At 45.1% G+C, this 23,479-nt stretch overlaps 1 long non-coding RNA gene across 2 annotated transcripts in view; it reads right to left on the bottom strand.

Annotated features, from left to right (window-relative positions):
• Positions 1-18,591, bottom strand: part of LOC109282170 (uncharacterized) — a 357,724-nt gene extending 339,133 nt beyond the window's left edge. For both annotated transcript variants that reach the window (XR_009457424.1, XR_009457423.1), the window contains exon 1: positions 18,406-18,591. This is a non-coding gene — a long non-coding RNA (uncharacterized LOC109282170). The remainder of the gene's footprint in view (positions 1-18,405) is intronic.
• Positions 18,592-23,479: the final 4,888 nt, after the last annotated feature.

Below are 23,479 nucleotides of genomic sequence, written 5' to 3' on the forward strand. Positions count from 1 at the left end.
CAGAAACTTCTCTATACAGTTCTTATCCCTGCTCTTGCATGAGAGCTGTCAATAAAAGGCTATATTTAATTTCCAAATATTGTAAATAGTGTTAAAAGGAGACAAGGAATTGGATACAAGGCTCTTAGGTTGAGTTCCCACTGGGAATTCTTTATTTTAAACAATTTTTTGCCAATTTACGCTTCCTGCTCCCCCCCCCCCCAACCGATCTGTAAAATGCAATCATTTGTTTGTGCAGCTTTTAAAACTAAGCTGTTACAATATTCTGCCTCAGAAACCAATAGGCACACTGTGAGATCCAACCAACCAAGATTGGGAAAGTGCATTGCAAAGGTGCAGAACATCCTTATTAATTGTAAGCAGTGGGGTTTTGACCAGCAGTGATCACGTAACACTCACCATTAGCCCCAGTTTGGAATTCCCCATATGGAAGCATATTGTGCAGCCACTACAGTCCTGGGACAGGTTAACAGGCCCCACAGAAACAAGCTGTGCCCAAACCTACAGCCCCTCAGAGCATTTTAGAGTGAGGCTCTAAAATGCCTATACCACATTCCCTGGAAAGCAGAGGAATTCTCCTCTCTCAACCCCCCACTCCACATAGGTTAACATTGCTGCTCTTGGTTACCATTGTTTACTTTGACAAACAATAAAGCTTAAGTGCTATTAAAGATAGGAAGAGAGACCTGCTTTATTTGCTGGCTTTTCACTTGCAGCTGTTTTGGGCTGCATCCATTTGCCTCCCTTGAGAGTTAGAGGGAACATTAAGAGTTAAAAGCTAAAAACATGCATTTGGCAGCTTATCCCCAGTGTGCCCCCCCTGCCCTTCCCCCATTGTTTGATCTGCTCAAAGTAAAAAAGGTAAAAATGTGAGGCACTTAAAATACAATGACAATAAATACAGCTGATAGCAGGCAGGCTGCTTTCTCTCTAGTGACTAAAACAGTAAGACAAAAAACTTTCATCCCTCTGGTAGCAGATTCACAAAACATGGGTTGATGGTTCATTTTTATTTTTTATTGTGGTTGCACACAGAAGTATTGGTGCATCAGCAGAAGTGGAAAAAAGGAGAACTAATAGCATTAATTCCTCCTGCTACTCCAATAAAAATATTATTTATTCCAAGTGATCTTTTACTTTAAAATCTAAAATGTAGAAGTCAGACAGACACTCACAAATATAAAAGTCTTTGTCAGAAAAAGTACATCACAAAATGCTACTTGGTTTTACCAACAGGGAACAGCTGGGACTTACATGGAACAGGCCTTTCCTTTTTAATCTTAAAGGTGTACTGTATAGAAAATTACCCTGAGTTCACAATATTGGATCTGTCACCCAAAGTTTCTCCTGCCCACATCTAATTTCTATGACTATTAAAAAAAAAAAGGAGCATAAACAAGTAGAAAAAAAGCAAGATTGTGCTGGGAAGCATCCATCTATTTTCTGATTGGATCCAAGAAGTCTGAATTTTCACCCCAAACAGGGAGGATTATTTTAGCAGAAACAGTAGTTAAATGTGGTTTATTTTAAAATGTGTTCTTAGCACAGTCTTTAAGAATGATAGATATCAAGAAGAAAAAAAAAGTGGTTGTTTATCTACTAAACAATAGTGCATAATAGGGGAGGGAAAACAGCCTCCTCCCGCCCCTCCCCAATCTCACCAATCTGCTTGCCCCTCCTACCACCCCAATTTACTTAAATCAGGCTCTCAGGACTGGTGAACACCAGTAACACTGGCCCCAGGACCAGTTTGCAGGATTTGTGGGAAAGCTGGGGGGGGGGGGGTCAGCAGGATCAGACAACCTCTACAATCCTGCCAACCCCCCTGCAGACTCTGCTAGTCCCCTAATACATCCCACTAGCTCCCCCATCCCACCTGCCTTTCCCCCTACCTTGACTTGCCTTAGCTCAGGCTCCTGGCACCTAATTACTAAGTTAGATTTGGGGACACCATTTCTAACCCATTTTAACCTCTCTTCCCCCCCAAAAAAACCCCAAACATCTGGTTGTAATGTCTGTACACAGCTGTACAGAGTTGTCCAGCTAGTTACATATTTTTGCAAACAGAACAACTAGGAAGCTTTGCAGTATAGGGAAATGAGCTTTCGCAACTTGTGTGGTATACTTAAACCATACACAGTTGACCTCTTGATTTTTTTCTTCTGCTGGGAGTTCCCTTTTTGTCTTCTAGGGAAAGATTTCAGTGCCAGCACAAAGATCCCTCTGCTCCTGCTTGTTTTTCACAGGAACATTTTCAGGTCTTCACTTCTCATGGAAACTCTTTTACTGGTCAGAACCTAGAGTTGGCTCCTGTTGCCAGGTCCATCATTCACTAATGTTAAAACTTGGGCAACTGGACTCTGTGCCTCAGTTTCCCCAATTTACAAAATGTGAATATTAGAACACCTAATTAGATGAATATACCCCAGAAAGTCTGGAATGAGCTGAGAGGCACAGAAGGCCTTTATACATAGTTTTAAGAAATTATATAAAAAGGCAGGACGTGATCTTGAAGTGAACTCCACTGAGGCTGTGGAACTTTTGCATGTTCATTGTTGAATCAAGGCCTTAGTTAGAACCAAAAGCCCTTGACAAGTTTTGCTTTTTCCAGAAAAGATTGTATATTCAGCATGGTGGACTGGATGGAAGAGCTCAGAGAACTAAACTAAGCATTTCCAAACAGGCTTGTATAAGCAAGAACTCAACTACTTTTATCATTGTCATTGCAGGCAACAATAGAAAAAGTAGTAGAATAATGATTAGAATTTAATAGCATTAGAATTTAATCCTCCCCCACCCCACCAAAAAAAAACAGGAACCAATGCAGAGAAGAAAAAAAAAAGGAGAAGGGAAGAGAAAAACCAAATAGATAAATAAATGCACATACCTCGCAAGGATTACATCAGTTCTCCTCCCAGTCTTATTTAAAACACACATACCATCGTTCATAGCTCTGTGGTTAGCGGAAAATATGACTGGAGCTTCAATGGAGTGCAACTGTTTAAAAAAAAATCTTCCCTCTTCAGTGCTGCTGATGAGGTGGAAGTCGCAGATTTGCATCAAATCCTAATGCTTCAGTTTACAAAACAGTCCATTAACAGTCCTGAGCAAGAAGCATAGCTATTTTTGCTCTCTGGCATCACACCCACACCCATTGGGCAGAATGACACAAAAGCAGAACAACATCATTGAAATGCCCAGCCACCCCAACATAAATAAACTAATTAACTCATTAATCAAACCACACTTCTTTTAGAAGTAATTATTTAGCTGGAAAATATGCCAGTTTTGGTGATAGGCACAAGGAGCAGAAGAGCAAAGCTTCTTTGTGACACTAAAACTCTACTTGATTTCAGGTTCATGCTTAAAAATAGCCAGCTAACTTCCCTTCAGACTTTCCTCTGACCTTTCAACAAAACTAGAGCCCAAATCTCTTCCTAGGTAAGTATGAATGTTTAAAAGCCCACATTTTTCTGGTTCATTGTGCGTTTGATTCAGCTTGTTGTAAAAAATCATATGATGCTTAATACAAGACAAGTCTTTGGGGTCCTTGATTGAATGAGTCCATTCCACATAGTCAGCCATTGTGCCATTTGTGGAAACCAAACCACAAAAAGAGCTGTTCAGCTGAGCTCAGTATTGCCAACCTCAGGCATTGAGAACTAGTGAAATCAGGCTCAAAATATTTTAAAAGTGGCTTGAAAAATTGAGATGATAATGATTTGGAGCTTTAATAATTTTGGGCTTAATTATGGTTGCCTCAGTTATGGTTCCTTCAATTATGCTCCTACTGCAAGGACTAATATAGGCCAGGCCAAAAAAAGACAAATAGGCAGGGCCTGAGCCCTTTTCATGGTCTAGTAAAGCTGGTGATTGTAGATGGAAACTTGTGGAGCACATTCTCCCCTCCTGGGGTGGTACAACTCTTTACTGCTTCCATGAGAGGTCTGGGCCTCTTCCATGACCTAGACATATATGATGTTTGTACCATTAAAGTGGCTGGCAGAGCAGATAAATGGAGAAAGCAGCTTTTACAGGCACTGGTTTTGATCTTTGGCAAAAAAAAAGATCTGAGTCTTCTTGTATGTTTGCATAGTGTCCAACATGCTGGGGCTGTTATACTGACTGGGACCCCTGGACACTACCCTAATACAAATAATAGGGTTCTGTCTGTACAGCAATGGACATTGTTGTTATGACTGCTAGTATTATAGTATGTTGTTTGATTGGATTTTTTGAGGCCAGATTTCCCTCATCATTAAGGGATGTGTAAGCATGTATTAGTAGGAGGCCTTCAGTAACTCTGGTGAATTCACCACTTCAAGGAGAATGCAAATAATGGTAAATTATCCAGTAACAACCAATAATCAGGAGTTAATAACTAAAGGTGAAGGGTAGTGGCAGGGAATCATAAGAACAGCATATTAAACCACAGTGGCAAATTATCCTGCAGGCAATTTGATCAAAGTTTACCATTTCTTCTTGTGGTATGAATTATACCTAACCTGTAACTACAACAACAAGAGAAAGAGATAGGCAAGGCAGCTTCTTATGTACAGTCCCACAAGACATCAGGCACACCAATCCTAAAAATCAATCAGGCCAGAACAAGGAAAATATCTAGGTGTGTAGCTGCCTCAAAAGTAACAATACTTTTAGGCTAGGGACAGACATTACACATAAACCAGTTTAAGTGATCAGGAACTGGTTTAAGCCTGTGACCAAACAGTGCACATAAACCAGTTTCCAAATGGTCAAAACCCATTTGAGATAAACCTGGTTGAGTGTAGACTCAACCTGACTTAACTGACTGAGCTCAAACCAGTTTATGCAATGTCTGTCCTGGACCCCTTTCTGGTTTAAGCTAAACCAGAGTCTCCCAGCATCCCAGCATGCTCTCTGGGCTGGGCAGGGCAGGGCTCTCTGCTCCAGCCCAGCAGGGCTGGTCCGTCCCCTCTGCTTCCTAGCTGGAGCAGGGACAGGCAGGAATGGGGGCCTGGCCAGACACTGACCCTGGAAGGGAGCAGGATAGAGATTTATTCTCCCCTCTCACTCCCCTGTCCCACCAACATGGACCTACATTTTGCCCCTGGCTGCTCCAGCAGTGAGGGCATGGCCAGCCCAGCCAGTAGCCTGGACTGAACTGGCCAGGGAGGGGTTTAATTCCCCCCTCCCTGTCCCACCAGCAAGGACCCAAGCTGGGGTCCACTGGGCACCCCCTGATGCTCCCACCCCACAGTGGTGGGAACACTGCCAGACCCAGCTCCTGCCATGGTGACCTAGAGCAGGAGCCTCTTCCTGAGGGAGGCAGGGGGCATTCTGCAGGGAAAGCTGCTGTGGACTGTGTAGGCATGCGGTGGTGCTAGGAGGTTCAGGGGGCGATGACAGCCTCCGAGTCCCAGTGCCACTGTGCACAGTCCACGGCAACTCTGACCCCCACTTGTGCCCCCCCCCACCACCACCACTAGGAAAAGGCTCATCCTCCCCAGACCCCAGGAGAGGGGCTGCTGCCCCCAACAAGGGCCCTGCCCCCTCACTGCTCCAGCAGCTGGGTGGGGCAGCAGCCAGATATCAGCTGGCAGAATCCCTTAGGTGAGGGGGCAGGGAGCAGGGTTATTCCCCCTCTTCAGCATTCAGCAGAAAGGGTAGGAGGGGGCTTATTCTGCCACTTGCCCCACGCATGGTGTAGGTAGCAGTGGTAGTCAAGGTGGGAGGACCCTGGCTGTGGTCACTGGGGGTCATGGAGGGGGGGAAACAATCCCCCTCCCTGTCCCCTCTGCCTCAGGGGGCCATGCCAGCTGGCATCGGGCCATACTCTCACTGCTGCAGCAGGAAGCGGGGAGTGCCTGGCAGACCCCAGCCCAGGTCCATGTGGGTGGAACAGGGAGGGGGGAATTAAACCTCTCCCTAGCCAGTTCAGTTTAGGCTACTGCCGGGGCTGGCTGCCCCTCCCCAACAGCTTCCCTACAGCCGAAGGTGTGCTTGAGCACCCCGCTAGCTCCTCACCCGAGTGATTGTGGGCATGTGCCTGCATTTCTTCATTCCAGTGGGAATGTCTGTGCAGTTGCAAATTGATCCAGTCTAGGCAGGTTAGACTAACTGCAAAGATTGAATCAATTCAGGCTCCAACTTTTTGAATATCTGCCCCTAGCCTCAGTAAGTTTGAGCTGGGGCCAAGGATCAGGATTATTGCCACAGTTCATCTTCTATCAAAACAATGCTGGCTCCAAATGTCAGAGGTGAGGCATACAAATGCTAATCTGAATTTAAAACCTGCAATAGACTCAATGTAGGACTACTGGTCCACAGAAAAGGTAACATCTCCAAGTGTGTCTTAGTTACTTCAAACTGATAATTGTTTCTAAAGTGGAAGTGAGGCTCTTCTGCACTTTGGTGATTTCAAAAGTTTACCCTGCATTGCTTCTTGATCCCTGTGCCATTATGGGCACCAGATAAGAGCACCAGGGTAGTAATCATTATTACAAATTATATCAAGTCTCTTTAAACACTTAGGAGAAGGGGACAGAAATAGTACTACCTTGAAGTCAAAGTCAGTCTTGGTTTAGAATCCCACTACTGCCAAATGCAAGGTTGAAGGGGAACACACAGACTGTGTGCAGCCAATGCAAGTGGATAAAGAAAACAATTTTATTGGTCTCAATTCAAAGAACCACGTTGTGGTGGTCTGGCCTAGTAGTTAGGCCACCAAAGGAAGGTCAGAAACCAGGACAAAGCCTAAAACACAAGCCAAAACCGGGGTTAGAAAACATACTAAAATTACCAGCTCCAGAAGAAATCACAAGTCAAGTCAAAGTTCACAGAGGAGAGGCCAAATTACCAACTCCAAGAGCCAAAGGCCAAGAACAGAACAGACCAAGCCAGGCCAGGAAACCAGGCACACTAAATTATAGAGGCTTGCCAGGGCAGACCTTCAGCAGTACCTATTAGCTAGCCTAGAGCTTGCTGCCACAGCTAGAACTAAGTGGGTAGGCTGCTCTTCCAGCAGCCAATCAGGAAGCCCAGGCAGTGGCCAAATGGGAGTCATTAGCTGGATTATGGCGGCCACTCACAGGCCCAGGCAGGTATGGCCCACTAGGCAATCAGCCCAAGCAGAGCTGCCAGTTAGGGCTCCTGACACTCACCAAGGACTGCAGGAGTGAGAAGTTGGACATTTGGCTGTCCAGTAAGACCTGGGAAGGGTAAGAGCATCCACTAACCACCTCCTTGGCTCCTGCAGCGAGATTGGATGTTGGGAGGCATGGGAGTCTGAAGACAGCTAGGTTCCTCACCAGAGCACAGGGTGATATAGGAGGGATTTGCAAGCTCTGAAGGCAGAGGAAGGCATCCTCAGCAAATGCTGTTTAGTCCAAATGATACCAAATGCAGATTAGTTCCAGCTGCATTTTACTTCTAGCTGGGAGGTTTGGTCAATCCAACATTCAAAGTGAAATACAAGGGGGGCAAACAAACCTGACTTGAATGACATCTTAAAGTCAAACCAGGAATATTGCCTTGTGATGACTAGTGCCATCTTCAAAGCCCAATTTGAGCAAGCCCCATCCAAATTTTTAAGAGCAGACTAACCAAACTCATTTCTCTGCACCCAATTTTGCATGCAGTTCTGTTCTGCCCTATGCTAGATTCATTCCACTGCTTCCTCATTTATGTCTGAATGAGATCAGAATCGGGTCCCTTGCCACTTAAAAAAAATTAAAAAACAATGGAAGCAGCCAAAAACTAGTGATTATTGTTGAATTCTTTGGCCACAACTTCTTTCTGCCTCAGCTTCTTGTTCGTGCAATGATACTTAGCTATCTCCATGGGTGTTGGGAAATTTAAGCATTATTACTGAACTGTTTTGAGAAATTTGAGTAAAAGATGTTTCAAATCCTTGAGTGGCTCTAGGATTTTTTAAACTGTCCTATAAAAGGATCACTTAAATCATGCTTTGGGTACCAATGATTGGTATGAACGCCAGTGTTGACAGGCTTTTTAGTTGCCATGTAATTTTGTCTTAGCACTGACATGACAACTAAGTGCCAGCTGTTCAGGAACAAAACATACCTGACTGCACTATGGCCTAATCCACTACAACCCCTGCCTCTGTAAATCTGCAGCGATTGCGCTTTCCTTGCACCAGCTGTGAGAAAGACTTGCTACAGACAAGGCCTAGTTTAATTTTAACCTCTAGGCACTAAACCCTATTTCATACAGGGCTATTGGCAGGTTCCTTGTTGCTTGGATGGGGGGGGGGGGGGGGGGAACAACAGTTAAGAGATGCTTTCTTTAAATAAGAGCATTTTTGCAAAGTGATAACATTTCTAGAAGGGAGAAAAGAGGAAAGAGTAGGCCCCCAAATTGCTTAAACTCCATTTTAAAATTAACTGGCTTTTAAATCAAAGCTATCCCTTTAAGCACAACTGGATATATGATCTAGTTTTGACTACGACTATAACTGGTGAAACATAAAAACCCACCCTTGTGTCTTGGGGCGTTGTTTTGGGGTTTTTTTAATACATTAAAAAAAAAAAAGGCCCATTTCTTTCACTGCATTCAGCACTGGACACTAAACCTTTGATGAGCGTCAAGGGGCAATTATCTGCAAAATAAAGACTTTTGTATATCTCTGGTTCCACATTCTAAATACAGTCTGAGAAGCAGAGGGGAAAAGCGATTCAGGCGTCAATGCTGAATTGGCCAAAGGTCTCCGTATTACAGATACACCACTGTTAGATTTTACATGGCATTAGGAACCGTGGCAATCATTTGACCTACCAAACAGCATGCACTTTTGATGCAAGGCCTAATTGTCACTTCTGTTTTGTCACGCCATTTAGCATCAATGATTTCCTGAACTCTCCAAGGAACTATGCTAATGTTCAGATTTTGCTCTTGTCAGTACCAATGTGATCTACATTAAAACAAATCTGTCAAAACTGTTTTGATGCTTCTCGTCTTGACAGCATCTGCTCCATTTCCCTTGTTGCCATTTTGGCTATGGGGATTGGGATAGACTTTCTCCCCCTCCCAATTCTCTGAGCCCATTTTATTGATGATGAGAGACCTAACAGTGATTGCACTAGAAAAGCATGCGAGGCTTTCAGCTTCCTCCTCAGGAGCCCAGTTCAGCCATCTCTTAAGTTGAGAAGTTAGGTATGTGAACACCTCTGTGGACCTAGTCCCAGCCCTTAAATCTCAATCTAGAGCTTCTCCATTTTAGTCTTGTTTGCAGGAGAGATGGAAAAGGATAAAACTGACTTTAAGCCATATGCACACTTACCTCATTTTGAAGCAGACAGAAGATGATGGAGCTAAACTGTTCTGTCATCTGCCACCACTGAGAACAAGGAGCAATGGTCTCAAGTTGCAGCAAGGGAAGTTTAGGTTAGATATTAAGAAGAATCTTCTCACTAGGAGGGCAGTCAAGCACTGGAACAGGTTACCCAGAGAGGCTGTGGACTCTCCATCCTTGGAGGTTTTTAAGATCTGGCTAGACAGAGTCTTGGCTGGAATGATCTAGTTGGGGATGGTCCTGCCTTGAGCAGGGGGTTGGACTAGATGGCCTCCTAAGGTCCCTTCCAACCCTAACTTTCTGTGACTAAGACTGCCTATCCTCCAATGCAAGAACTATCTCAGGGCTGTTTCTAATATGTAATTTATGCTGTGTTTCTTATGATCCCTATTATCCACCAAATGTAACCCTATTGGATGGAAAGTACTGAAAACCAGACCACCTTGGAGCTGCTCCCTTCTTAAAGAGGGGATATTTCCCTGGGGCTGCTAGTGTCCCCTTTATGTCACCAAAGTAGAATAAAGGGGAGTTAGTGGAACAGAAGATGCACTGACTTTTAATGGGATTCCTTGCAGAGGACAGTGCCATTCACTGTAAGCATGGGTGACAGACAGTCTGAGGCGGTAAGCGTGGGTTGTTTTTTCCCATGGTTCCACGAATCAGCTGACATTCAGCACTGTTTGTAACAAACACATCTCCTAACCACACTTCATACTTGGCTATGATTGTGCTAGCTGTAGAGCCAATGCTACATTTCTCAAGATATTTTCATGTTTAAAATTTGGTTCATTTAGCGGTACAGGATGAATACATCAGGGGATGCGTCTTCCTTTTATCCACCTAGCAATTGTGGCCTCAGCGAAGCTCAGCCCTGACCTAGGGAATGAGAAGCAAATTTGATCTCCTTCCTTAGATAGTCCTTGGTTTTTTGGCTGACCCTGTTATCAGAGCCAAGAATAATGGTCCCTAGAAAGCCTGCTGGCCCTGGTCTGAAGATTGTTTCCATGGACTGCAGCAACTCCCATCTCACCAAGTGATGCTAACAGTACTGCCCCTCCTCCCCACTTCCCAGCACCCTCTTGGCAGCCCAGAGAGGATTCTGTCCTATTTTCATGTTTTATCCTGTTTTTACAGTTTCCGGTGCCTTTTTCCAAAAGCCTTTTCCCAGAGCTGGTTCAGCCAACTTCCTGCCTGTCATTTTTGCCAACTTGCGTAATTTTTTTCATGGAACTGGTGATATTCGGGGTCTTTAATAAAGACTACACTCCTGGACTTGCAGTTCGTTTGAGAATTTCACTTTTTGTTTAAAAAGAAAGACCAACTAGTCTTCACACTTGCAGAGAGAAGCTTGAAAAGACAAGCCTTTTAAGCCTTTTATTTTTTTTGAAAGTGGAAGGCAACTAAAAAGAATCTCGTTTTCTTTCAAAACAAAAAAACAAAAACAAACCCAAACAAACAGGTTTTGAATGCATCTTTGGGAGGACAATGGCATCGAATGTTCTAGTGACCCTGCAAAGTCCACTACCACATTTGCAAATTACAAGTCAGACTACGAAAAAAAATGTGGCAAGCTTTAAAATAAAGTGTCGTGATTTTTGAGCCACAGATGATATGGTGTGTTCAGGGCAATCATTCAATTCTGCAATTTCCCTGTGCACTGGAGGTGAGCATGTCTGACTACAAAGTACTGCAAACTCTTTCAAGGTAACTGAGAGGGGCAATTCCTGGCCTGTCCACACGGGCTGATGGGGCAGTCTGCTAGCGGAGAGCTCCCAGCATCTCCATCAGGCAGCTTTGCAAAGATTCTGCCCGCCCCACCCCCTGCATCTGCACTGGGATAGTCTCCTTCCCTTTCCCAGGAAGAAGCACCCTGGTCGTGATTCCTGCCCACCCATCTGCCTGCCTCTGACCCGAGCTGAGCCATTCGGGCCTGCAGCCTTAAAAGGTTGCCAACCACCAGCTTTAATCATGGGCAGACTGGCTCTATCCCCAGCCAAACTGAGAAAGAAATCAAAAGAGCTGGCAATGCTGCGATCAACTGTTTGGCACCACACAGACTATCCTAACACAGGTTGGCATTCTCTGTATGGATAAGGCTAAACTAAGCAAAACAGTTAGGTCAAAACAAAAAACACAAACAAAAAGCCCAGCAGCCAGGCCTTTATACGTGCTTTGTGTCTTTGTTCATACACATGCTAACTTTATTATGCCCAGTTTCTTTTTCTCTTTTAAAAACCCAGACAACACAAAAGGAGCATTTGTATGCAACCCCTCCCCCAACATTTACACACACACACAAATCAGGCACTAAAAATCATAGTTTCTCATTCTTTTCCTCGCTGTCTCTCCCCCTCTCCGTCCTAGTCTCCTTGCAGACACCAGGGACAGTACAGAGTTGCTGTTCATTCCTGGTCAGAGACCAGGTAAGTCATTGTCCCTGCATATAGTATCCAGCAAGCAGGCTAGTGGTCAGTCCATAGGGCAGACTGACTTCCCCAGGGTTTGCATGATGTTCTCTGGCATTCTGTCACCTGTTTGTCTTTTTCAGTAACTCCACCATAAAGATCTTTGCAGTTGTAGCCCATGACATACCCTAATTGTATGTCTTTCTTTCATTTGGATTAACATTGTTCCACCTTTATCCTTGCCACCTCTGGAAGAATTCTAGTCTTTAGTGCCCCTAACTTTCTGATGCAAGTGCTTCCAGTCCATATAGTGATACTGAGATTCCATGGGCTTGATCAATTTGCACTTTGATAACAAAAATTAACATGTGTTTATGGGGGTTTTTTAATCAGTCTACAGGTTTGTGAACATCTGTGCCCTTCACCACATCTCCAATACTCTTCTGGAGGGAACTGTTGGCTTCCCAGGTACTTATAGCTTCACTACAGCTACTATCATCTCCATTCTAAAATGCAACCGCTTTGCCTTCATAACATTTATTTCAGGTCCAAGTCGGTGACACCAGTGTTCCAAGGGAACAAAGAGTATAAACATTAATTCCAATCAGTGTGGCAGTTATGCAATATCAGCTGCACAAATTTAGGAGCTTAGGTCTGAATCATCTGCAGTCCCTTTTATATTCTTAACGTCAACTTTAAGAACGTGACAAGAAGCCATGGTAATTCTGCATCTCCTTTTCTTACACCAAACTTTTAACTTGAACCAGCGGCTTAGCATGAGGTCACTGGGAAATTATCTCAAGAGATTTCATGCATACCATATATAATTGCAGTGATCCTGTTTGGAATGTCCAATGATCTTGTTACTTGCTTTAATGCTTCTCTCCAAATTGAATCACATGACTTCGTAAAGACAGTGAAAACAATAAACGCAGTCAATCTCCATTATTAGAATTACAAAAGGTTCCTGTAGTCACTACATATAACGGTCTAACTAGCAACCCTAAATACTCTGACTTGCATGTTTTGTGTCCACAGGAGCTGCAGGACATGCACAGACACAGCATGAGGGGAGATGGGTCAATGGTGGCTTTCAGATACCTTTGCGCCTTTGGAGTTCCTGGCAGACTGATTGCTGGCGCAGCCCTTGTTCTCATCTCCACTCCACCAAATATAAAATTTAGAAAAGCCCCAAGAGTGATCTTAAATTGTGGCACTCATACCTAGACTTTTTATGGCAGACAAGGTTCTTTGAGTAAATCTGGGAAGACTTTTTATGGGCTCTCTCCAATGTGGAATTGCCTGAAACTCTGTAGCAACATGTTCTAGAAGGGCTCTCCTTCCACTGCCTGTGATAAAGATTACAAGGGGCCAGTGTAGGACTGCTGCTGCCAGTGTTATGTATTGTCTGCACAAAGAAAATTCCCCTTTAGCTGCCTGCAGGGGTTTTATGGCCCCATATGCTGCTGCAGTGTTGCACATGGGCTGTAGTGGAGAAAGAATTCCTCTTATGTGCAGTGTGAATATGCCATTACTATTGTTACAGCATCAACCTTTTCCATTTCCTGGCTTGTGTGCACTCACATGTACATATACTCGCATGCACTCACGTGTATGTATTATATATATTTATTTTAAGTTTTTTAAGTAATTAAAATTCCATTCCTGTTAAGGGTCCCACCTGTGCAGTCCCAGCAAAATCACTGATTGGGCACCCATCTCCTGCAAATCTGAGGCCCTCTGAATGTGCAGAGCATAATTAATATAACATAGTTCTGGTAGTGTAAAAGTGTTGTTGCAGCCATAATGGTCCAGAAATTACAAGGGGCAAGGATTTCTCAGAGTGATATCTTTTATCAGACCAATGGTGTAGTTGGTTTAGAGTCTGACAAATTGTCAGGTGCAAGACTTTGGATCTGAAAGGTCTTCCTAGAGGTGACAAGTGGCAGAACTGAGCAAATCCTTGTCCCAGCCTCACTAATCCACAGGCACGCCATACTTCACTGGCACAAGCTCCTAGCTGTGGTAAGCCACTACTTTGAGGATCATGAAGCTGTCATAGACATCACGCTGACCCACTCACAGGAGGCACAACACAATACCACACAATTTGGGATGCTGTGGGAACCAGTATCGTAAGGCACCTTGTCACTAGGAGTATCACATGCTCAGAACCTGGGGAAATGAGCAGTGGCAAAGTTTAGGATGTCCTGTGGCACATTAATGGACCTGTGCGCCAAGCAGGCCCTCCTGCTCCAGCACCAGGACATAGGACACTGAAGCCCATCGAAACACACATGGCCCTGGGGATTTGGAAGCTGGTGAACACAGCCAGCCTCCGTTCCATCACCAACCAGTTCAGCATGGGAGGGACTATGACAAACATGGCAATGCATGAAGTGTGCAGTGTTATACTTGACAAGCTGGGGCCTTGTTTCATCCAGCTCAGGGACCAACAGGAGGTCATTACTGGGCTCAAACAGATGGCCTTCCCAAACTGCATAGGGACCATCAACAGGACCCAAGTATCCATTCTGTTCCCCCCTCACCACACCTCGGATTATATAGATCTTAAGGGGTTCTTTTCAGTTATACTAGGGGGAGTGATGGACCAGGGGGGCACTTCACTATCCTAGATGTTGGGTGGTCAGGGCCACTGCACAATGCCTGCATACTGTCATAAGTTAGTAGATGCTCAAGTTTTTAACTGACACTAAAGGCACTTTTATGTATGTTGGGGGGGGGGGAGGGAGTGTTTTAGAGCAGCTCCAAGAGCTGCTCTACTTAAAGCGCCACAGTGTCTCATGCATCAAGGTCCCCATGCTTCAAAGTGGCAGCAGGGGCACTTGAACTAAAGCTTGCGTCCCTGCCACCATTTTGAAGCACAGGGATGCTGATACATGAGATATGGGAGGCTGGCTGGAGTGCAGTAATTGCCACACTCCAGCAGACTCAATTGAGTCCGCTCCAACGTGCTGTAATTACAGTGCATCGGAGCAGCCTCCATGCTCATGTACAGGCACCCCCTGTGTCCCGTATGAAGTGGCCATGAGCCTGAGAACCTGCACAGCAGGGGAGAAGTAGTGAGGTGGGGAGTGGAAAGAGATCTGACAAAGAACTCAAGTGCCAGAAGAAGGCTGGGACCTCCTGAGCAGAGGGCATACTGCTAGACTTTAACTGTACCTTAAATACTGTTAAAAGGAAACCACAAGCTGTTGAAGCATTCACACTCACTCACTCATAGCCTCCCTTTCGGTGCTCTTCTGTTGCACTTCTTGGTTCTTTTTGTTGGTGGCATGTTCCTTCTCATTACACCTCCTCACAATGCTGGCCAGAAGCCATTGAACAGATAAATAAAAACTAGCCAGCAAACCCTTTGAGAGTTCATATTGCTGCCATCTTTTAAGGTATCTGATGGTTTTAGCTTACCTTGAAACAAGACCTAAATTGGAGACACTTATTTTAAGTGAGCAATGTACAGCTCAGGTGGAAAAATGACTGCATGTGTACTATCTGCTGTGCACCACGTGAGGCAAAAAACTGCCTTTTAACAATGGGGTTTTTGATGGTTTTCAATGATCTGGCAGCTAAAGAAAAATATTTAACAGAGCAGATAATAGGTTAACCATAGTGCTGCTGGGGCCTGATGAAGACTTATTCACACAGTTTGTTTCCATTTTATTTTAGGCAATTTATCAACCTAAGACTCTGGGTTCTAATCAAATTTCAATGAAAACAGTTATTTTTGCATCATTAACATAGGATATGTGGTTTTAATGTTCCTGTTCCTTTAGAGAAACTAGGTCCTGACCCTATCCCACTAACTTTCCATGTAACCTTGGAAAAGTCACTTTACTTCTGTACATCTCTAGTTCTCCTCCCAGACTTGTCTAGTCTGTACTGACAGTTCTGAAGAGCTCAGTCTGACAAGTACAGCACAGTGGGGCCCAATTCCAGCCTCAAAGAATAATAATAATAATAATCATCACAGGCCACAGACAATGACAGTTGAACTGAAGCAATCCTATTTTGCTTTAATTTCCTAACACAGTGGTGCTCAACTTCCAGCCTACGGGCAGAATCCACCCTGTGGGGCCTGGTCTTCTACTCCACAGCTTCTAGAGCAATTAATGCTGCCACTGCTTTCCCCATCACCAGATTTCTGGATCTAGATGACATGGCTCTGTGCCAGATTGCACTAGCATCTGGGGCCACCCCATGGCTAGATCCAGCATGCAGGGTTGCTCCAGCCTGGATCTGGCATGTGGAGCCAGGCTGGTGCACTGGATTGCACCCACTGACCAGCCCCCATGTGCTGACTCTGCAATGGATCTGGCTGCCGACCAACTTCTCCCACAGAATCTGGCCTGTGGACTGGCCCCATGCTACTTATCCAGCCCATGGGGCCACAGAGTTGAGCAGAGCACCCCTGTCCTAACATATGGAAATAGTTTTGCCAGTGTGCAATGGGATCACACACACACAACTGTGTGTCCACTTAAATTCTCCCATAAGGATTTCAATATTGATCTGGTATGTATGGGTTCATCCCCTCTGTTTGCTCAGTCCTAGTTAGTAGTGGGATGAGCTACAAAGCTCAGGGTTCAAAATAGGTCCTGGTTTGCTGCAGTCACTCCCCCAACACCACTCAGGAAAGCACATGCATCATGCTGTAATCTGAACTTGTACAATACTCTAAAATTGACATACAAGCCACTGAGCCCAGTCTGCTCAATCCCACCCAGGCCACCTCAGTGATTTGACTTTGACTGTAGAGGGTGTTGAGGAGGTGTCATTTGTTTTGGTGTGTGTCAGTCCTGTTTGAACAGACTGTTTAGCATCATCTGTGACTAAGCAGAACAAAGGTCTCAAGTGTACTACACCCCCTTTCCCTAACCCCACCTATTCCTTCCATTGCTGTCAAGTCTCTCACCCTCCCTTAAAGGCAACCTACAATGCTTTCAAACAAACAGAAAGGTTCCCTCCGCATGAATAAGGAAAGCGTGAAAGGGATTTTTTTCGGTTTCTTCCTGCATGTCCTTTACCATAGGAAAAAAAGAAAGAAAGAAAAAAAAATAGGAATGTTAATTCTGGTTTTGCTGGAATCTTAAAAAGAGGTTCATTGTTGGGTCTCAAGGAAAATGCCTCACATCTTAAATGGAGCATCAAAAAAAAGAGGAAAGCAGAGGATCCACAGTGTTGAGGAGTGACCATGGTCATACAGACCATCTTCCTCTCCTGTCTACCAGCTAAATGACCCTTCACAGTCAGATTCTCCAGACCCTTGTACACCTTACACTCCATTTTAACAGGTGCCAGTGACTACAAGTATGCAGTAGTGGAGAATTAGCTCTCATTTCCAGATGGTAACTTCCTACCATTTTTCTCCTTGCTGACATGCAAAGCCACCTGATTCCTCTAGAACATCATTTCTCAACCCGTGGGTCATGACCCAGAAGTGGGTCGCAAAAATATATGAAAGGGTCACAAACAAACTTTAAAAATAGATTTTCCTTTACAGGAGAGAAGTGGGAAACCATGGCTTTACCCTTGCAGGCTGGCAGAGATCTAGTCTGCAAGGGGCTGCTTGGGGTCCCCCTACCCCACACCCACCTCCTACCCCGCACACCCGGGAGCAGGACTGGCCATTGATGTTTACAGATGTGCCCTGGTACAAAAAAGGTTGAGAACCACTGCTCTAGAACATCCATGTCCTTCAAGGCCCTCATCAAAACCCATTTTAATGTCTACCCTTACCAGAATAGTTGTCCACAGATTAAAATTTAACTGAAGAAAAAAAAAAAAATCACACAAAGTCACAAGCATGTTTGTATCCAATTAGATGAGCAGCAAGCAACTTCTCTGTGTTCTGTTTTCAGGTGAAAGCTACCAGAAGAGAAGTTTCACACACAACTGCCTAGCAGTAACTGTGTATAAATAGGTTGGCAGGACTGGCCCGAGGATAGCAGTGGCATCCCTAATCCTGCCCCTCACTCAATCTCTTCAGCATACTTTTTCACTGTCTTGTCTGTCACATCTTGCTGTCAGGGTAATAGCACATACAGATGCTGCCCCAGTGTCTTGGGGTAGTCCTGGTGGTGTTGCCCGTAGTCTCAGCTAGACCCTTGGTACTCCTCATCACTAGAACCTCAGCCCACTAACAAAAATGGTTCTACTCCATATTTGTGCTATTTCTCCTACTGGCATTCAACTGGTCCTTCACATGCTGGTTATGGCCCTGCATACCCAAATCATGGCCATCTGGGTTCCAGCTGTGCCTTAAAGGCTCTAAACCCAGGCTCTATCCTCCCACATAGCCACACCTATGTCATATAGGTCTTACTCCAGCTCTGTCCAGCTACTTAGCTGTTGACCCTCCTGAGTCCTATCTGCTTTCTCTTCCCTGACTGTGGAATAAGCTCCCTCCAGAGGTGGTGTAATCACTTATCCTAGAAATCTTCAAATGCTGGGGTCACTTGACCCCAGTTATCTTTCCTGCTTGGTGTACAGGGCTAGACCTGGTGATCTTCCAAGGTCCCTTCCAGCCTTACAACCTATGAATCTCTGCCCTCTGGCCCTTCCAGGACCCAAACACAAAGTGCCTGTGGCTTCTACACCACCCATACAGCCACAGTAGAGTCCTCCAGTTACTTAAACACAAAATGCCAACAGGAGCCCAGCAATTTCTCACACCATCTTGTACCCTACCTCAGGTCTCTATGTGCTACAAAGTCCTCTTGCAGTTTCCACATTCCCTGCAGCCACTCTTGAAGGCAGGAGCTCCCCTTCATTAGGCAATCAGGGCCTAACTACTCTTGCTCAGAGTTAAGTTGTAGTTTCCCTGAGCTGCTCACCCTTTCTGGTCATGTAACCCTCCTCAGTCCCCTTACTGAGCCCAGGTGTTCCCCTTTAGCTCAATGAGCTGCCTGCTCGCCTTTGCAGCAGCTTGCACAGCTGAGCTGCTCACTTAGTACTTGGCCTAAACTCAGCTGCTGCCATGGCAGTGCAGTTCAAGCCTGTATTCTCCCCTGTTACATAGATTGTAGTAGTCTCTTTCAGCCTTGAAAGTCCTCTTCCCTGTCCTAAAACAAAATGCACTAACCACCAAAGAACCAGCTCTGTTTATGCTGCCTTCAGATAAGACAGCTCAGGTCTCATGTACAAGGTATATGTACAGGCAGGCATGACTACATATGAAATAGTGGCATTAAGCCCTCCCCATAGAGATCTCTTTGCAATTGGTACTGTGAACACATAACAAAAAAACAAAGAAAATCTCTTCCCCAATGAAATTGTAATGCAGTTATGAAACAGTACATGACAGGGGGATACAGACAGGACAAACACAAAGCTAATAGATGGGAGTTACAGCATACCACCTGGCTGATAGTTATCAGCTGTTCTCAGGCTGATCAGCTATAGCAGAGGTAAATGTTAAGGTCACTCCCTTTACGTAATGTCATTAGTGCCTAGAGCACAGAGCACTCCTCCTATGCACCAGAGTGGTCTGGGAGAAACCCTGCATGAGCTTGTTGCACAGTTGGGCAATGAAGAACAGAGACAGGGGCCTTTGCTGTGACTTCAGGTTCTCTTGCTTCTGGCTCATTACTGAAGCCATCACGCCGGTGGAAACACCAACCTAGAGTTCTTGGAAGCATGATATTGCCCTTGCCATGGCTACACTGGTGTTTCCATGAAGGGAGTTGTACCAGAGCTAGACTAACACCTGGGGGAATATGTTAGCATGAAGAAGGCTGACCTGCAGTCACCCAACACGGACACATTAGGAAGACAGTCTGAGTCAGCACACTTCTAACAACAGGCTTGTCGCACATCCACTAAGCTGCATCCAGCCACATCTGTATTTAACTGAATGGTATCTCAGGAAAACCAGCAGTACTCCAGGAGGTAGCTGTGGTAAGTCGCTAACATGTGCCTTTTCAGCCCAGAACCTGTGCTTCTGTAGGATGCCCATTGACGCAGTAATGCTGTACTAGTTCCAAGTGGAGAATTATAGAAATCATCATCTATGCTGTGTTTCCATAGCTCCTAACATAATGGGATCATGGTCTGTAGCACTATGGTAATATAAATATTAGCAGTTTTTGGTGCTTATGAACATGAAAGAGATCATCACTCACTTTCACGTGACTAGTTAACCCTGATGTCCTACTCAAATTCCATGCCAAGCAATGAGTCTGTCTGTGGAACAGCATCATTAAAAAAAAAATGTTTTTTTTAAGTCTATACAAAGGATTGAGATAGACAGACAGAAAACACCCCTCAAAATATATCAACCCTGCAGCTGTATTAAGAGCTGAGACATACTGAAACAGAAGTGACTACAGAGATGCACATTACTGTTCTAAGGATTGAGGGAAGAGGCAGAGCAGGGGAAGAGGGTGCAGAGAAGAAGAGGGGGAGGTCCCAAAATGGTATGTGGATACAACTCCTTTGCACTCACTCAGCACAATTGACACAAGAAGTTTGTTATGAGGAGGTATGGAGAAGCAGCAGATGGGACACCAACTGTAGGAGTCTTGGCTTATGAGCCAACAATTCACAGGGCCTCTCCAAGTCTCCTGTCCCCTTCACTTATTAACTGAGAACAGTGATATTTCTAAACTGCTTTGAGAACTGCAAAGGAAGAGCACTGTTTAAGTGCAGTATTATCTACCATTATGAGAGCAAGCCATGAGCCTCTTTTAGTTTCAGTCTTCTTCCAAAAGGATGTGCTGGCAGGCAAGTCACCCTAGCCTACTGGAGATTTACATTTTATTGTCCACATGGGGAAATTCATTGGCATAGCTATTGCTTGGTGGATGGCCTGGGACACTTTATTTCAGGATAACTACTGTGCTTTGGAAGTTTCTCCACATGATTATCAGCAATTATGTATTTGCTTTAGCTGGTCTGTGTTTGTACAGCACCTAACACCGCGGGGTCCTGGTCCCAGTGTAGAACTCCTGGGCTCTGCCGCAATGCAAATCCCCGGTATCCTGATTTCGGCCCAGAAGACCCTGTTATAGCCCCTCTTCCAGGGAGAGGAGGCTGTAACACACAGTTGGGGGTGAGGAAGCGGGAGGAAGTGGCTCCTCACCAGGCAGCACGGCTGAAACTAAAACATAAAGGGACATTAAAAAAAAAAATCATCCTGGGATTTAGTAAACAAACAGTTGATTATGAGTCAAGGAGTTAATGCCAACACAACAGCTGGCTTTCAGAGGAGATTTACTAATATAGCAACTTGTAATTAACACAAGGTCATCACTGAAAATTACCAAGCCAATTTGCTGTTAAATAGCTTCCTCCTGGGAACAAGTCCTTGTTGGAGCAGAAGCTGTTGCATTGTGTCTATGAAGACAGACAATCTGGGCAAGAGTTGCTCTTCCCAGGCGGAGACAGGAATTACCATAAGGGGCTTCCCTCCCCCAGCTCACCTCCTCCCAGCACACATACCCAAGTGTATTCAGAAACAGCAACTTCTCTTCACTCAATGGGAAGTTAAACAGTCTTTTGTTCCTTTGCAGAATTAAAAGCTACAATACAGCTCCTGGGGAAGGCCATGAGCTCATGTGCAGCTTGATAGCAAAAGACAAGAAAACTCTGCAATACCATCGAGGCTTGCATTTATACAAACCCAGTGTTACACTGTTATTATTAGTGGAGGGTCTGGGGGAGGAAGAATAAGAAAAGGGGGGAGATAGGGAAACATTTTTCAAGCCAAGCTTGGCTGTGCTCTGGCATGCAGGTACCAACTCCACTATGCGTCTGAAGGTAGACTGTACCCCTTTCAGCCTGTCCTAAAAGAAGAAATCACTCTGTGGCAGTGGTGGTCAAAGTATAGCTTGCTAGCTGGACCCAATGCATAAAGCCAAATCATCCAGCCGGTGGGGCTCCCCACAGGTCCAGAAATCTGGTGGCAGGGGAGCAATGGCAGCATGAATCGCCATGGCTTGTAGAGCCCTGTGGTAATCAACACTGCCAGCACTCTCCTGCCACTGCTTTTTGGACCCGGCCTGAATGACATGGCCCTGCATGCCTGGATTGGACAGGCAGGCAGGGCTGGTTTGCAGCATGCAAGGTCTGGCCCAGTGCACAGGGTCAGTTCACAGTCCCAAGCCCAGCACACAAACTGGCCTGCATGATGGAAAGACTGAGCGCCACTGCTCTGTGGGGAGGCAGAAGCAATGTACTCCTGATTCACAGACCAGAACAGCATAAAGTACAAGGTGCTTCAGGGGCATATGGGGAAGACAAGGACATTAGACCTCCCCCTTGCCAGATCTCTGTACTGGCCTTACAGGACAGAGTGAGCACCCGGTTGTAGAACATATATCTGAAGTGGTATTGGAATAAAAATGCTCCCTCAGCATGGGGGAGCCTGTGTATGGACTGAGGTTCCTGTAGCATCATCTTTTCCACTGCTCTCTCGCTGGGACCCAGGTCTGAGGGGTGGCTCATCTGGAGCAATCTGACATTTTAGTCACTCAAGTTAAAAGCTTTCACTTAGCAAAAAACCCAAGCAACTGGGGATCTTCGAGTAGGGTGTGGGAGAGGAGTCTCCCACACTGCAGATGGTAAAATTGATCAGTGGCTTAAACACTTTCTAGCCACTGATAGTACTCACAGGGCTGGAGGATGCATTTTGGGGGGCTGCCCACCACTTTCTCCCTCACTCTTCTGTTGCAAGAGGGAGAGTAGCTGACCCCCACAGATGTGATCTCACTGCATTTTGCCTTTCTGTCCTCTTCTCTGCGGTCACCACATGTGCCTCTGCTATTTGTATGAAGCTGGAGAATATACCCAAACCATCTGGGGCAGGTAAGAGTCAGGACTCTCTGAGAAGTTTGGATCCAAACCCAAACTCTGGGGCATGAAGAACTGGGTTGTGAATAGAGCTTCTCAAGGACTAAATACAGTCCCCACTACTCCTATCCCAACTGGCTGCCTCCCACTCTCTCTAAACCCCAAACATACCAGGTGCTGCTATTCTTGCTTTATTTGCATTGATTTTGATCAGGGCTGCGCTAAAGTCTCAGGGTGGCTTTGGTAGTCTCTGCGGTCTTCTTCTTTCGTATGGCTTTAGTCACAGTTTTAATTCCAAATTCTCCAACCAGTCTCTGGGGTATATTTTGGTAAAAGAATTTAGCAAGAAACACAACTGCTCACCTACTCTTTGGCAGGAAAAACTTTGTTTCTTGGTCACAGTAAAGTAGACTGCAGTCACAAAACACTCCCAAAGTTACAGATAAACCTGGGGTTCAAGGCCTTTTCCCAGAGAGCTTCTGCCTTCCTCTTTCTGGAATAGCTGCTTTTATGTGCATCTGTCCCCCACCTCCTGCATCTCTTATGACTAGCCTGACTTGCTATTAACTTCATTTGCGAGGAACAGGATATCAGATGCTACACCTAGCCACTCACTGTAATAAATTAGCTTTGGCAAATAAGAGCCTGATTTTGACTTGACTGAAGTTACTGCTAGTTTTGCCATTGACCTGTATGGAAAAAGGAGTAAGTCCTAGTAACAGCTGCGGTGGTAGCACAAACACATTTGTTCGTTAAAGAAGGGATCAAAAACTTCAAAAGACTAACTTTTTTAAAGGCCATGACAGGCAAATGGCTAGGAGGTTTGGCACAGGAAAGAACTTGGATGCCCTTTCTGAAGATCTTCAGATCTGCAAACCTGGGCTGGGTTTCTCATCAGAACAGGCTCTCCTGTCAGATTTCCAGCACATCCTGCTTCCAAGAGAGCCAGAAATACTGTGTGACCTGCCTCTCA

This window comes from Alligator mississippiensis, chromosome 1 (genome assembly GCF_030867095.1).
Source record: "Alligator mississippiensis isolate rAllMis1 chromosome 1, rAllMis1, whole genome shotgun sequence".
Lineage (NCBI taxonomy): Eukaryota > Metazoa > Chordata > Crocodylia > Alligatoridae > Alligator > Alligator mississippiensis.